Here is a 12,355-nt window from a genome sequence, read left to right on the forward strand (position 1 = left end):
TGTGGCCCAGTGTGGCCATGAATCTAAGATGTGTTCCAGTCCGTGCCTGAGGAGCTCCCCGGATGCAGAGATAGTTTTCAAATAAAAATTAAAAATCATTGATAAAATAAAGGAAAGATAAAGAAATAGTGCCAACCAGCAAAAAGATAAGGCAATGTTAAACAAGAAAAATGTACATTTAACTTTTGCTTCCATGGAAAATAGAGTAGGTGTACTTTTCTTTATTCTTCCCACTGAGTACAGTGAAAATCCCAGGATACTATTTATGAAACAGTTGTAAGAGACGGAGCAGTGGAAAGAAGGCCGACTGGCTAGGGATGTCTGGGACCAAAGACACAGTGGTGAGTTTCCTCCCTGGGTTTTCTTTCTGCTTCACATAAACCGACTGGGTGCTGGAGAAGCCGGCAAGCCAGAACTACCAACGGGCATGGACATCAAGAGCCCTAGCTAAAGCCTGCTCTATCTAGATTCCCAGGAATAAGTGCGAGCTTTTTTATGACCACTGTGGGCATTTCGTCCCTCTTTTAAGTGTTTTAGTCAGTCTCTTGTTAACTTCAAATCGTGTTTGTCTCCTAAATGTCTCTTAAAATCGTCTTAAAAGAATGTCAGAACTCCATGCAACACAACATTGCATTAAAAGTTGCTGTCTGCAATCCTGCAGTGTGATCTAGTCATCTGAAAAAGGATGCGGAGCACCAAGAACATAATTCCCTAGCTGGGAAGAACAGGCAGGGACCAGCTACCACCTAGACCGGCCTCTATCAAATGTATGGATCCCTCAACAAGATCTTCAATACTCACAGCCACTCAGCCTTGGAGGCTGCCAGCTTCCCTGTCCAGCATTTCTAGTTAATAGGAAAGTTCCATCTTAGATAACACTGGTGCCTGTCCCTGTACAACCTCTCCCTGCTCGACCTACTTGTCCCCTCCAGGATGACCAGAACCAGGACTCCTTCCTCTTCGAGGCGACACCCATCACATGGCAGAGGTCTGCACTGTTGCTATGCCTGATGTGAAGAGGTTGAGGTGGTCTGTGCTTCCTCCTAGGAGTCAAACATGACCAGCTGTGGCTTTGGTCTTAGCACCACGACTTCTGCCTCCGGCCTCTTCTCTGATCCCAGGGAACTGATGACGGAAACCAGAGGTGGACTTATCGAGTGCCGTTGCGCGTGGCCGCCAGCATGGCATGGAGCAGGGGGACAAGGGAGCTCCATCTCCGGAGCACATGCTCTGCTCCAGGACGTCTTTGAGGGGCTGTGTTCACGTGACTTCTCTCCTATAATCCGAAGAACATCCCTGTGTGCTGGATGTGAATGCTCCTTTTTCACAGATGCAGATACTGGGGATCAGAGCATTATAGGAACTTCCTCAGTGTCAGCTAGCCAGTTAAGGATGAGTCAGACCCTGAGGCTAGGGTGCTCCCTTCCTCTGCCTCCCCTCATTCACCAGAAAAGCTGATAGAGTGAACTCTTAAAAAGTGACCAAGGTCATGACACTCGACTCCAATCCCAGGAACCCAGAGGTGGTCCTGACTGCCTCTTACTAGGACATTTTACAAACACCTGCACCCTGGGTTTGACTCATTGACATGATCCACTTCAAGACACCAGATCTTTATGCCCTGAGCAAGAGTGCATCAGGTGAGAGGCAAGATGAGTGTTGTTTGCCAAGGAGAAATGATGTTGAAATTCACTACGAATTACTTACAGTAAACAATCAGATAAGGAGAAGGTAAGAGCTCAGATCCCTTACAGCAATCGGTTTGCCTGTCATCAACAATTTTCTATCGACTATGAGCACAGGGGCAAAGCCCACAGCATGGCCGGCATAACATTCATCCTTGGCAGGTGACAGGCTAGACTCCTCAGCAAAGACATAGGCAGTTGAACAACTAGAGAGAAACCACAGAGGGGGATGCAGGGGCATAAGATAGAGCTAACTCAGAATTTACAATTTGAATCTGGTCTCTTGTGCCCCTATCACTCCTGTTTGGGGGGAGTTGGTGCTTACATACTCACAAGTATGATAAAGGCTAATCTGATCCTATGGTGAATGACCATCTAATCCACATAATCTGATGATTATTGTAATTAATATCGGAAGTATTTCTCAATCTTTATCAGGTTCCTTTGCAATGTAAATAAATATTGTCCCCAGGCTGCTATTTTCAGGAGGCACAGAGCAAGGTGGTTGTGTCTAGACTAACTTTCTCAGTTCTCCCCACTGGAGGACAGGAACTGGTTCAGGTTAGACTCCTACCCAGCAACAAGCCAGGCCTCCGGGCCTTGGAGGATGACAGGGCAGAAGCAGGTGACCCATCAGCAAGGGAGAGGGGTGTCTTTGGTCCCGTGCTACGCAGGATGGCTTTGACATCTGATACAGTGAAAAAGCAGGATGTGGTCTTGGGTCAGTGCTTCCCTTGGGTACGTTGAAGTCTACCCGAGACAAGGATGACTGAAGGCAGATTGTCTCACAGTGACGCGTGTTGTGTGTTCTCTATGTGGCTCACGGGGATAATGGCAGGAGGCCAGGTGGGGCCAGGAGGGGTGAGTCCACATAGCCCGGACTATGGTCCAGCCTTGGCCTAGAGCATCTGTGTCATCTGGGCAGGCTCCTAATTTGTAAACTGGTGACTGTACCCATGTCAGAGAGCTGATGAGGAGGAACACACAGGACTGCCCAGCATAGTGGCTCACACTGGTCTGTGGTCACTCGTGAGACCTTCCTCCCCGTCTCTATCCCTCCCTTCTCCCTTCTTTCTCTCCTCCTTGTGCCCCACCTTGTCTTGCACTTGCTGGTGTCTTCTGCAATTCCCTGCTTCCCATCTACATCACTGCCAGCTGGTTAGGCAGAGGGCCCTGTGGCTAGGCATGGTGGCAAAAGATCTGCCTTGACCCAGAACATCCAGGTGGAAAGGACCTCAGAGCACATCAGAACAGCACCATGCTTACATTCCTCACAGACATCTGTCCCAAATAGTTCCAAATAAATGCTTCCTATGTCAGGTGAGCCTGGTCTATTATTGGATATTATGGATAGCTGGAAAGATCTTCCTCATATTGTATCAGAATTTGTCTTCCAGAATCTTCCACGTACTTGGACATTATTCTCCCTTTTGGAGTCAGGTAGGTTAAGTTAAAACTTTCCTACATAGAACTTCAGAGACTTAAAGATAACTTTCTTTGACCTTGGCCTCTTCTCTCTTCTGGAGTAGATCACCCCATTCCCACAGAGCAGGTATTCAATTCTCCCCACTCCCAGGGACAGCCCTGAAGTGCGCTATAGCTCCTTTCTTTCCTTGACATGCTGCCTCAAGGACCCTGCACACAACTCAGTTGGTGGCCGCCTAGTGTGCTCCACAACCAGGGGGGTGCTTTCCAAGCACGGATGGGGCCGATGCCAGCAGAGGAGGTCATTCCTCAATCAACCCACTGCAGTTACCTTCCTGTGAGGCTGGCTATAGGAGGGCTGGTAGGAATTCCCTTTGGGCTTCCTTCATTGATGACATCTTTTGTTTTGTTTACCTTTATTGGTTCTCTTCCCTACAAAACGATGGCCCTGTGCTTATTTCTTTTAAGCACGGAAGTCAGAGTCAGATGGGCATGAGATCAGAAGGACTTTGCCAAGAGGGCTCCCTTCCTCCGGTAGCACCTTCTCGCTCCCCTTGCAGGCTCAGCCTCCACACCCACGCTAGCAGCTGTTGGCTTCACAAAAGGCCTGGACCCTGTGCTCTAAAATATAAGACATATGCTTGACACCGAATCACAAAGGCAACCCAACAGACTTCACAGACTTAATTTGAAGAGCCACAGGGAAACTCATATTTTAAAACACCCAGACAGTTAAGTACTCGGTTTCCTTCCTCACAGACAACACTTGTCTTTAAAGGTTGTTTTATTTCTTATGTAAAATTAAATGCAGAGTGTTGATTTGGCCTTAGGCTTCCAGGTCAGGTTGAACATGCAGCTTCATGTTTGGGCCTTCAGGATTCAGAGCTCTTTGATCTGGCAGCTCAGGCCTCTCACACAGTTTTGTTTGCCAAAGCAAACACCTGCTTAATATGCAAATACAATTAAAACTTTCATGGGTGTTTAACCTCTCCAAAATCCAGGAAAGAGTGAACTTGGTTGGACTGCTTTCTTCAAAGAGATAGTGAAACCTGTTGAGATAGAAGGAACACTCTTTAAATGTTACATGGAATACTACTAGAGAATGAGAAGAGGCTTTAAGATTTTCATTTCCATAATTCTCAGCTTTTATTTTTTTAAACTTTGGGTTAGTGACAAGTTTCCTCCTTGACCAAGTTATTGTTGCTTAAAACCATTTAACCAGAGCACTGAGGATAACAGCTTTTGTAACCTCTCATTTGCTTATGATGTGGGAATTTGGACACAGATGTACATGCAGAGTCAAAGGGCATACATAATGCTAATGTCAATTAATCCCTAACTGATTAAAAAAACGGACAAACAACACTTCTCAGAAACATCTTTTAACTTAGAGCGAAGCCATAAGCTTTGACCCCGGTGCCTGAGGTCAAAGAAATCTGGTTAGAGAGGACAATATAATGAGTTAAGGTGAGGCATACTGGAGTAAGGGTAGGCCCTTAATCCAATATGACTGATGTCCTCGTAAGAAAAGGAGACCCAGGGAGAAGGCCACCTGGAGTCAGAGGCAGAGACTGGGTGCTGCCATTGCCAGCCAAGACTGTTAGCTGCCTCCAGAAGCTAGAAGAGGTGAGAAGAATTTTCTCTTACAGGTTTCAGAGACAGCATGGCCCTGTTGACACCTTGATTTCAGACTTCTCATCTTCAGGGCTGTGAGGGAATCCATTTCTGTTGGTTCAAGCCACCCAATTTGTGGTACTTTGTTATATTGGCCCTAGCAAACTCATACAGCTAGCCAAAGGGGAGGTATGGGATCCATATGGCAGTTATTCTCGGTCTATTTCATGTACACGAGGACCTGATGGGTTTCTCAGAAGTCTTCTGTACCCTCACAATTACACTGTCTCTGCTTCCAGTGATGGAGCCCGAACTCTTCCCTCCTTGGCTTGCCCCACCGCTTCCCTTAGTCATGTCTCTGGTTAAAGAATGGAAAGAAACTAGTGGTGCCCAGTGCCTAGACTGACAGAGATGACATATACGTCAGGGGACTTCCTGGGTCATGCCCTCCAGTGTCCTCCAGCACCATGCAGGCCTGCTCTGCCCCACTGTCCTCAGTCTTTCTCCTCCACCGTCCTCCACCTGACCCCCACCCTTACCCCAGAGCATGGAAATGCTCTCCTTCTTTCATTGTACCCAAACCAGTCCTGATGATAAGTTTGAGTTTTGTTTTAAGGAAAGAACTTCCAATGTAGTGTGGAGTGTGGACCTTTCTGATATGTACACTCCATACTCATCAAAGTATCTAATCTCATAGAATTAGGTTGTGAGTAAAAAAGCACAATAATGTTTGGGAGAGGAGACATATCTTATTAGAAAGTGTCGAATGAAACCACAAAAGACTTGAGAATAAGAAAAATAAAAGCCATAGGATCCGTTGACATTTCTTGAAGAACTTCTGTAATTTGTGTGTTTTTTTAAGATTTTATTTATTTATTTGAGTGGGGGTGCAGAGCACAGAGGGAGAGGGAGAAGCAGACTCTCCGCTGAGCAGAGAATTCAATCCTGGGATCCTGAGATCGTGACCTGAGCCGAAGGCAGACGCTTAACCGACTGAGCCACCCAGGCGCCTCAAGAACTTATATAATTTGGTGTCAACAGTGGGAATCTAGTCATACTCACTTTCATTTTCCCTGCACCATTCATCTAACTATTTCATAATGGTAGATTTTAAGAGCAAAAAAGTTTTTACCAAAGCACTTCTATTCTCCAGCATTTCCCAAGGTTTATTAACAACATTTAAAAAACTTCTCTGTGTATTTTTCACTCTGCTGTTTGGTATTCTTGCTAATTTTGCAATCTTGAATTCACTGAATTCTCCAATATAAAAAAATTCTACAAGTTCATAGATCTAATATGATACCTTTATTGCAAAATTAATGAGAGAGACTTTTGCAAAATACATTATCTTTATGTGAGGTCATGTACTTAACCCAAGGGTCATACAGTAAGGGTTCAGTAAATGTTCATTGACTGACTAACTGAATAAAAGCCCAAAGTCCAGAGAGCTTGAACACAAAGCCACCAGTTGGAGAGCGCATACTAAATGTGGGATTTTAATTTCCAGCTAGTGGGGCGCCTGGGTGGCTCAGTCGTTAAGCGCCTGCCTTCGGTTCAGGTCATGATCCCGGGTCCTGGGATCGAGCCCCACATCGGGCTCCCTGCTCCGCAGGAAGCCTGCTCCTCCCTCTCCCACTCCCCCTGCTTATGTTCCCTCTCTCGCTGTGTCTCTCTCCGTCAAATAAATAAATAAAATCTTTAAAAAAAAAAATAATTTCCAGCTAGTGTTCTCTCCACTATAGCATAGTGCTCTTGCTCTCAGACACCTTTTGGTATTAAAATAGAATCTGAAATGGCCAAACATATGCAAGTTGGAAAGATTTTGAGAAGAAGGTCTTTATAGAAACATATTTAAGGTCTTTATTTTTTTATTTTTTTTATGTTTTAAAGATTTTATTTATTTATTTTTTAGAGAGCGAGCGAGAGAGAAACAGCATGAAAGGGGAGAGGGTCAGAGGGAGAAGCAGGCTCCCCGCTGAGCCAGGAACCCGATGTGGGACTCGATCCCAGGACCCTGGGATCATGACCTGAGCCGAAGGCAGATGCTTAACCATCTGAGCCACTCAGGCGCCCTATTTAAGGTCTTTATAGAAACATATTTATGAGGGTGAGAGCACAAGTGTAAATAGACATTACCCAGGACTCTGAAGCTACGGCAGAGAGGCTGAGACCACAGGTCATTCTTCATTGCCCATGTCTGTCTTCTTGGATAGTAATAGAGCTCTTAACTTTTAGCTGGGAACATGGCCATCTAGAATGTAGACTACACTTGCAGCCATTCTTTCAGCTAAGTGTGGCCCCATGATTAAAGATGGCCAATGAGATCTCTAGGAAATACCAGCTTCTGAGAAGCTTTTATAAAAGACAACTTGTGACAGATGGGGACTACACTCATGGTGACGAGCATGGAGTAATGTATAGACTTGTTGAATCACTATGTTGTACACCTGAAACTAAGATAACATTGTATGTCAGCCATACTTCAATAATAAATAAATAAAAATTCACACATGAAACAAATCTGTGAAAGAAAGAAAGAAAGAGAGAGAAAGAAAGAGAAAGAAAAAGGGGTACCTGGGTGGCTCAGTCGGTTAAACATCTGCCTTTGGCTCAGGTCATGATCTCAGGGTCCTGGGCTCCCTGCTCAGTGGGGAGTCTGTTTGTCCCTCTCCCTCTGCCCCTCACCCCACTCAATGCTCTCTCTCTCTCTCTCTCACTCTGCTCTCTCTCTCTCTCAAATAAATAAAGCCTAAAAAGGAAGGAAGGAAGGAAGGAAGGAAGGAAGGAAGGAAGGAAGGAAGGAAGGAAGGAAGGAAGGAAGGAGGGAAGGAAGGAAGGAAGGAAGGAAGACAACTGGTGCATATCCTCCTTTGCCCCTTTCTTCTTTATCCTTTCTTGCTTCCTCTCCCCACAGCATTCTGATGCTTTCGCCTCCACTCTGGACCATGAAGTTGAAGGTGTGGGATGCCTGATCCCAAACCAAAGGGGACAAGTTCATGGTTGCTTCGTGGCATAGAGCCATCATGCAGGGCCTGAGATGGCGCCTTTAGGCTTTTTCATGAGAAAGTAACATGTCTATTTAAACCATTGTTATTTTGGATCCATGTTACCTTGCCGCCTATCACTTAGAAAATTCCAAATGACTCAGCTACTCATTTATCACGTAAATACCAATTCAGCAGCCCATAGTCTGAATGGCCATTTGAGAAAAAAATTTAAATCGGGTATCAGAGTAATTCATTATAAAGTTTGGGCAATAGGATAAAATTCCACTGGGTTTTGAAGTTATAGAAATGATTTGCTGATGTCCAAATTAGGGATATGAAAGTCAGTACCCAGCTTTGGAGCCAAAAGGAGCCCAGTGAGCATTGTATGGTACAATAGAACATGTACTAGATGAGAAAAGAATCTGTACTTTGTCTCAGATGGGCTATAACTCAACCAGGTACTTTAATGAGTCTCAATTGCCTCATCCATTAATAGAAGGGAATGAACCAAATCTCTAGGGATCCTATAAATGCCATAATTTAAGGACTTTGTGATTTGCTAGTGGTAAATCCAGTCTTTTATGTCATGCACAGATAAAGAGCCTTATAACACTTATTATGCCACAGACCTAACAGCACAGCATAAATATATCTAAATATTTCCCTCTTTCTCTCAAACTTCCACTTTAACATAAGTAGAGCCAAGCTGGTTTGGGCAAGGTGTGTGGATCAACAGCTACTCATATCCTCTTCGTTTCCTTGGATTATCACCCTCACTAATTAAGAGAAAAAATTATCAAGCATATCACCGATAAAATTACTTCCTCCAGTAACTCTTCGTTTTTTTTTTTTTTAAGAAAGACAAATTCAAGTAGAAGGCTAGGAAAGATCTGTGGACTTCCAGTTGAAACAAGAGAGGATGGCAAGTGATCGCAGTGTTTTGTTTTTATTTGAGATTCCCTCAACATCAGGTCTCAGAGCTTAGGTTTCTTTGATTCAGAAATAGAAAGAATAGAGAGCCTAAGGCTGTAGTTTTCATAGGATTGGAAGCAAATTAGGGGACCAGCAAGCCAAAATCATTTACCCAGAGCAAGCAAGAAAGGAATACAATGTGAAGTGTATAATTGAGATTTTAAAACATTTTTAATTTTACATCTTTTCTTCATATTAATGGGTAAAATAATTCATTCTTTAAAGAATTAATTTGTAATTGGGGCAAGTGTGAAAATGAACAAAAAACACCCAAATGGGAAGAAGCAAAGGCTATTGATTCAGTGCTTGCTGTAGCAAGGGAGTCAGCCACCATCACTTGTGATTTGGTCCAAAGGCAGGCAGGGTGGGAAGGCTTCTTAGGGAAGAAAGGACCAGCTTCTGGTGTGCACTGATGGAGGCTGTGGGCACAGGGGAGCTGGAAGCAGCTAACTTGGAGCAGGGCATCCATGTGATGGCTTACGGGTGCGTATTTGGCTTTTCCTAAATTGGAAGCAGGGACAAACATTAAGAAAGCTTTCAATTATTAATCAGGTCCTGGCCATTTAGTTTGATTGCTACAGGTTGTTATTTGGCTTCCTGGACTGATGGCTGCAGTCAGAGTCTGTCCGTCTGTTTGACTACTCTGTCTTTTACAACTTGTCATTTGTTAGAATAACCTTTAGTTATTCTATGCAAAGAAATCAAACCAGCAGTGGTTGGGGAGACAGAACAATGTGATGGGGTTGTGGTCACAGAAAATAACCTATGATGTCATGTTTGGGGGTGTGGTCATTAGACCTCTTTAGAAAAAGCATCAGGAAAAATATAGATCTCAGAGCAGAGAGAATTTGCATGGAAGCAACTTTCTTCTAGTCTCTCCCAGACTTTAGGTCTCTGAGATTGTAATAATGCAATCAGCAATCAAATTTTCCTGTTTCACTGAAGAAAAGCAGCCCTATCAACATGAGGGGAGAAGTGTGGGAGGGGTCCTTATTCCAGAAAATTCTCTACCCTTTTTCCCTTCAAATATTACTTCTTTTTTCCCCCTTCAAATATTATTTCCATTCCATCTCTCAACTGGAGTCTTTTCATAAATAAGTTGGAGTTTTCATTCTTTCCTTCATTTAAAAAAAATTTTGTTTATTTTTTCCATCTTCTTATTTCTCTGTATTAAAGTCTGGTATGTTCTCAGATATATTTTCCTCTGCTTAGTTTCCTCTTCTGCTGTGTTTATTCTACAGTTTAACTTGTGTATGGAATTTTATTTTAATGGCTGAATTTCTGTTTGGTACCTTTTCAATCTCCTTGTTCTTTTTAATGTAATTTTGCATTCTTGCATTATGTATTCAACTATATATATATTCACATATTCAAAATTTTAAAACATACTCATTTAAAAATATTTTCCCCTTATTTTTGTGTTTCTGGGGGTGAGTTATCTCCCATCTTTAGCTTTATTTTGGGAACTCAGTTTCAGCTGCTCATCACATACATGGCTTAAGTCCACGACTTGTGTTCTTCCTTAGGCAGTAAATTCCAGTGCCAAGGGGTTTATGGTGCCCGATACACGCAATTCATGTGGAAACTCAAGAGCCACCTCTTTGATTTCGAATTCCTTCTGTGACTCAGGCCTCTAAGGATATCCTTTCCTTGCTTTTGAGTTTGGCTTTCTATCCAACAATTCTATCCAACATTTCTCTGTGCGAGGAGCAGTGAGATCCACTAAGTCTGCCATATTGACCACTGTCAACTAATATTTATGCTGTGTCTGCTGTATATCTACTGTCGCTAGGTGCAGAGGATGAGAAATAACAAAGCACAGGCTTCTTCCTCGGGGCAAGTAGAGTCCAGAGAGCCAGACAGACAAATGAAACATTTGTAACAAATACAGGAAGTTTAATGCTGCAAATATCCTGGGGTGCACCTGGGTGACTTGGGCTTTAGGGGAAGGGTGGGGGTCAGCAAAGAAAATGCATATTCTTCTAAACAAAGCCCCCATTGGAACAGATGAATGTGTAGGACATTTGGTGGGGAAAACATTTTTGGCTTTATTTTATTTTAGAATCTCTGTATGGGCCCAACACCCACAATTACAGACAGAAGGTCTTGCCTCCCTCAATCCCACAGTCTGGATGTTCACAAACTTCCTGTTTCTTTCAGCACCAAAGATATTATTTGATGAATCATTTATTTGGCAAACATCATCCCAACAACTATTAAGGTTACTTCCCAAAAGATTAATTTTACTGCTGGGATATAGATTGTATCCTGGAAGACTTTGAGTCATTGCCAACTGTCATTGTAAATGTTTATTAGGAGGATGTTCCCAGTGATTAGGAAGCTTTATTCTGTTGTTGTTAAACATCAAAAAAGCACTTTTTATGCACACATTTTTGGTAATATGTGAAATTTATCATTTATATTGAAGATAAATAATTTGGGACAATTTAAAAATAAGGGGTCTGGAATGAAAGAAACATATTGAACTGTCTCGAGAACCATAGGATGTTTGCACTGGATATTACTTTGTTGGAAAAGCCAGGCCAATCTGGTTGAAACCAGGGTTTCTCAATCTAGCAGCATCCCTGGTCTCTTACCCACTTGATCCTCTTAGCGCCACCCCCACCCTAAGTCATGACAAAATGTTCCAGACATTGCTGTATGTCTCCAGATGTCCCTAGAATCCCAATTCTTTATTTTAGAGATGAGAAATGGAGGCCCAGAGAGGGTAAGTGGTGAGCCTTAGATTTTGCAGCTAGTTGGGAACAGACCCTGGGAGAGCCACCCTGGTCTTCCACTGCCTCTCCTCAGGCTGTTACCACAGAAATTGCAACAAGAGCTCCTGTCTAATATTTTGCTAACCAAGCCATTCTGTCTGTAACAGAGCCTTGGGTTTAGACCCTCAAAATAATGTCACTTCTATTGAAAAACTCAGGCTTGGCAAGTTTGTACTATGTGAGTTGTCTCTGATTCACTTAAGAACCAAGATTTTTGTGAAGTTTCGATGATACTCATTGAGTTGATTCTAAGTAACCAGGATGTTCCTTCCAAGTTTACATTTTCTTTGTGACAAAGGATCTTTTCCTTCCTCCTTTACTTGTGAAAAAACAAATGCCCTGAGCCCGTCTCAGAGGACTTTTGTGTACCTGATCATTTTCCGCGGGACTGGTGATTGGGTGACCGTTTGCTTGCCAAAGAGTAAAAAAATCCATACACAGCTTTTGCTCATCTGATAACTGGTTGTAATAAATGCAAAGTTAAAGTTTGCTTCATGAAAACATCCAGTTTTACTTGAGGTCTTTTCTTCTAGTCAGTACATTCAGATGCCTAGGAAAAAAAAAAAACAACCACCCCCAAGTTCACATTTTGAAACCCTGTGGTCCTGTCATTTGCCTCTTAGTCACCATGTTGACAAATAAGGAAAGGAGACGGCAAAGGGTGAATGAAAGCAGGCTCCAGAATGTTCTTCCTTATCCTTAGAGATTGTGAGAAGCTCACTCACTTATAGGTTTCTCCGGGTCACTTGGCACGCCTGGCTTGGATTCTGACACCACAGAGCTGTTGTCATCGACTCCAGAGGCTTGTGGCTGGAGAACACCAGCAGTGACGTTCTAGCTCCACTCCAGCTTATGTCAGTGTGCCAGTAACAAAATTCACAACTTTTCCTGAGCG

Source organism: Mirounga leonina, unplaced genomic scaffold, assembly GCF_011800145.1.
Source record: "Mirounga leonina isolate KUSES-001 unplaced genomic scaffold, KU_Mleo_1.0 Mir_55, whole genome shotgun sequence".
NCBI classification, from domain to species: domain Eukaryota; kingdom Metazoa; phylum Chordata; class Mammalia; order Carnivora; family Phocidae; genus Mirounga; species Mirounga leonina.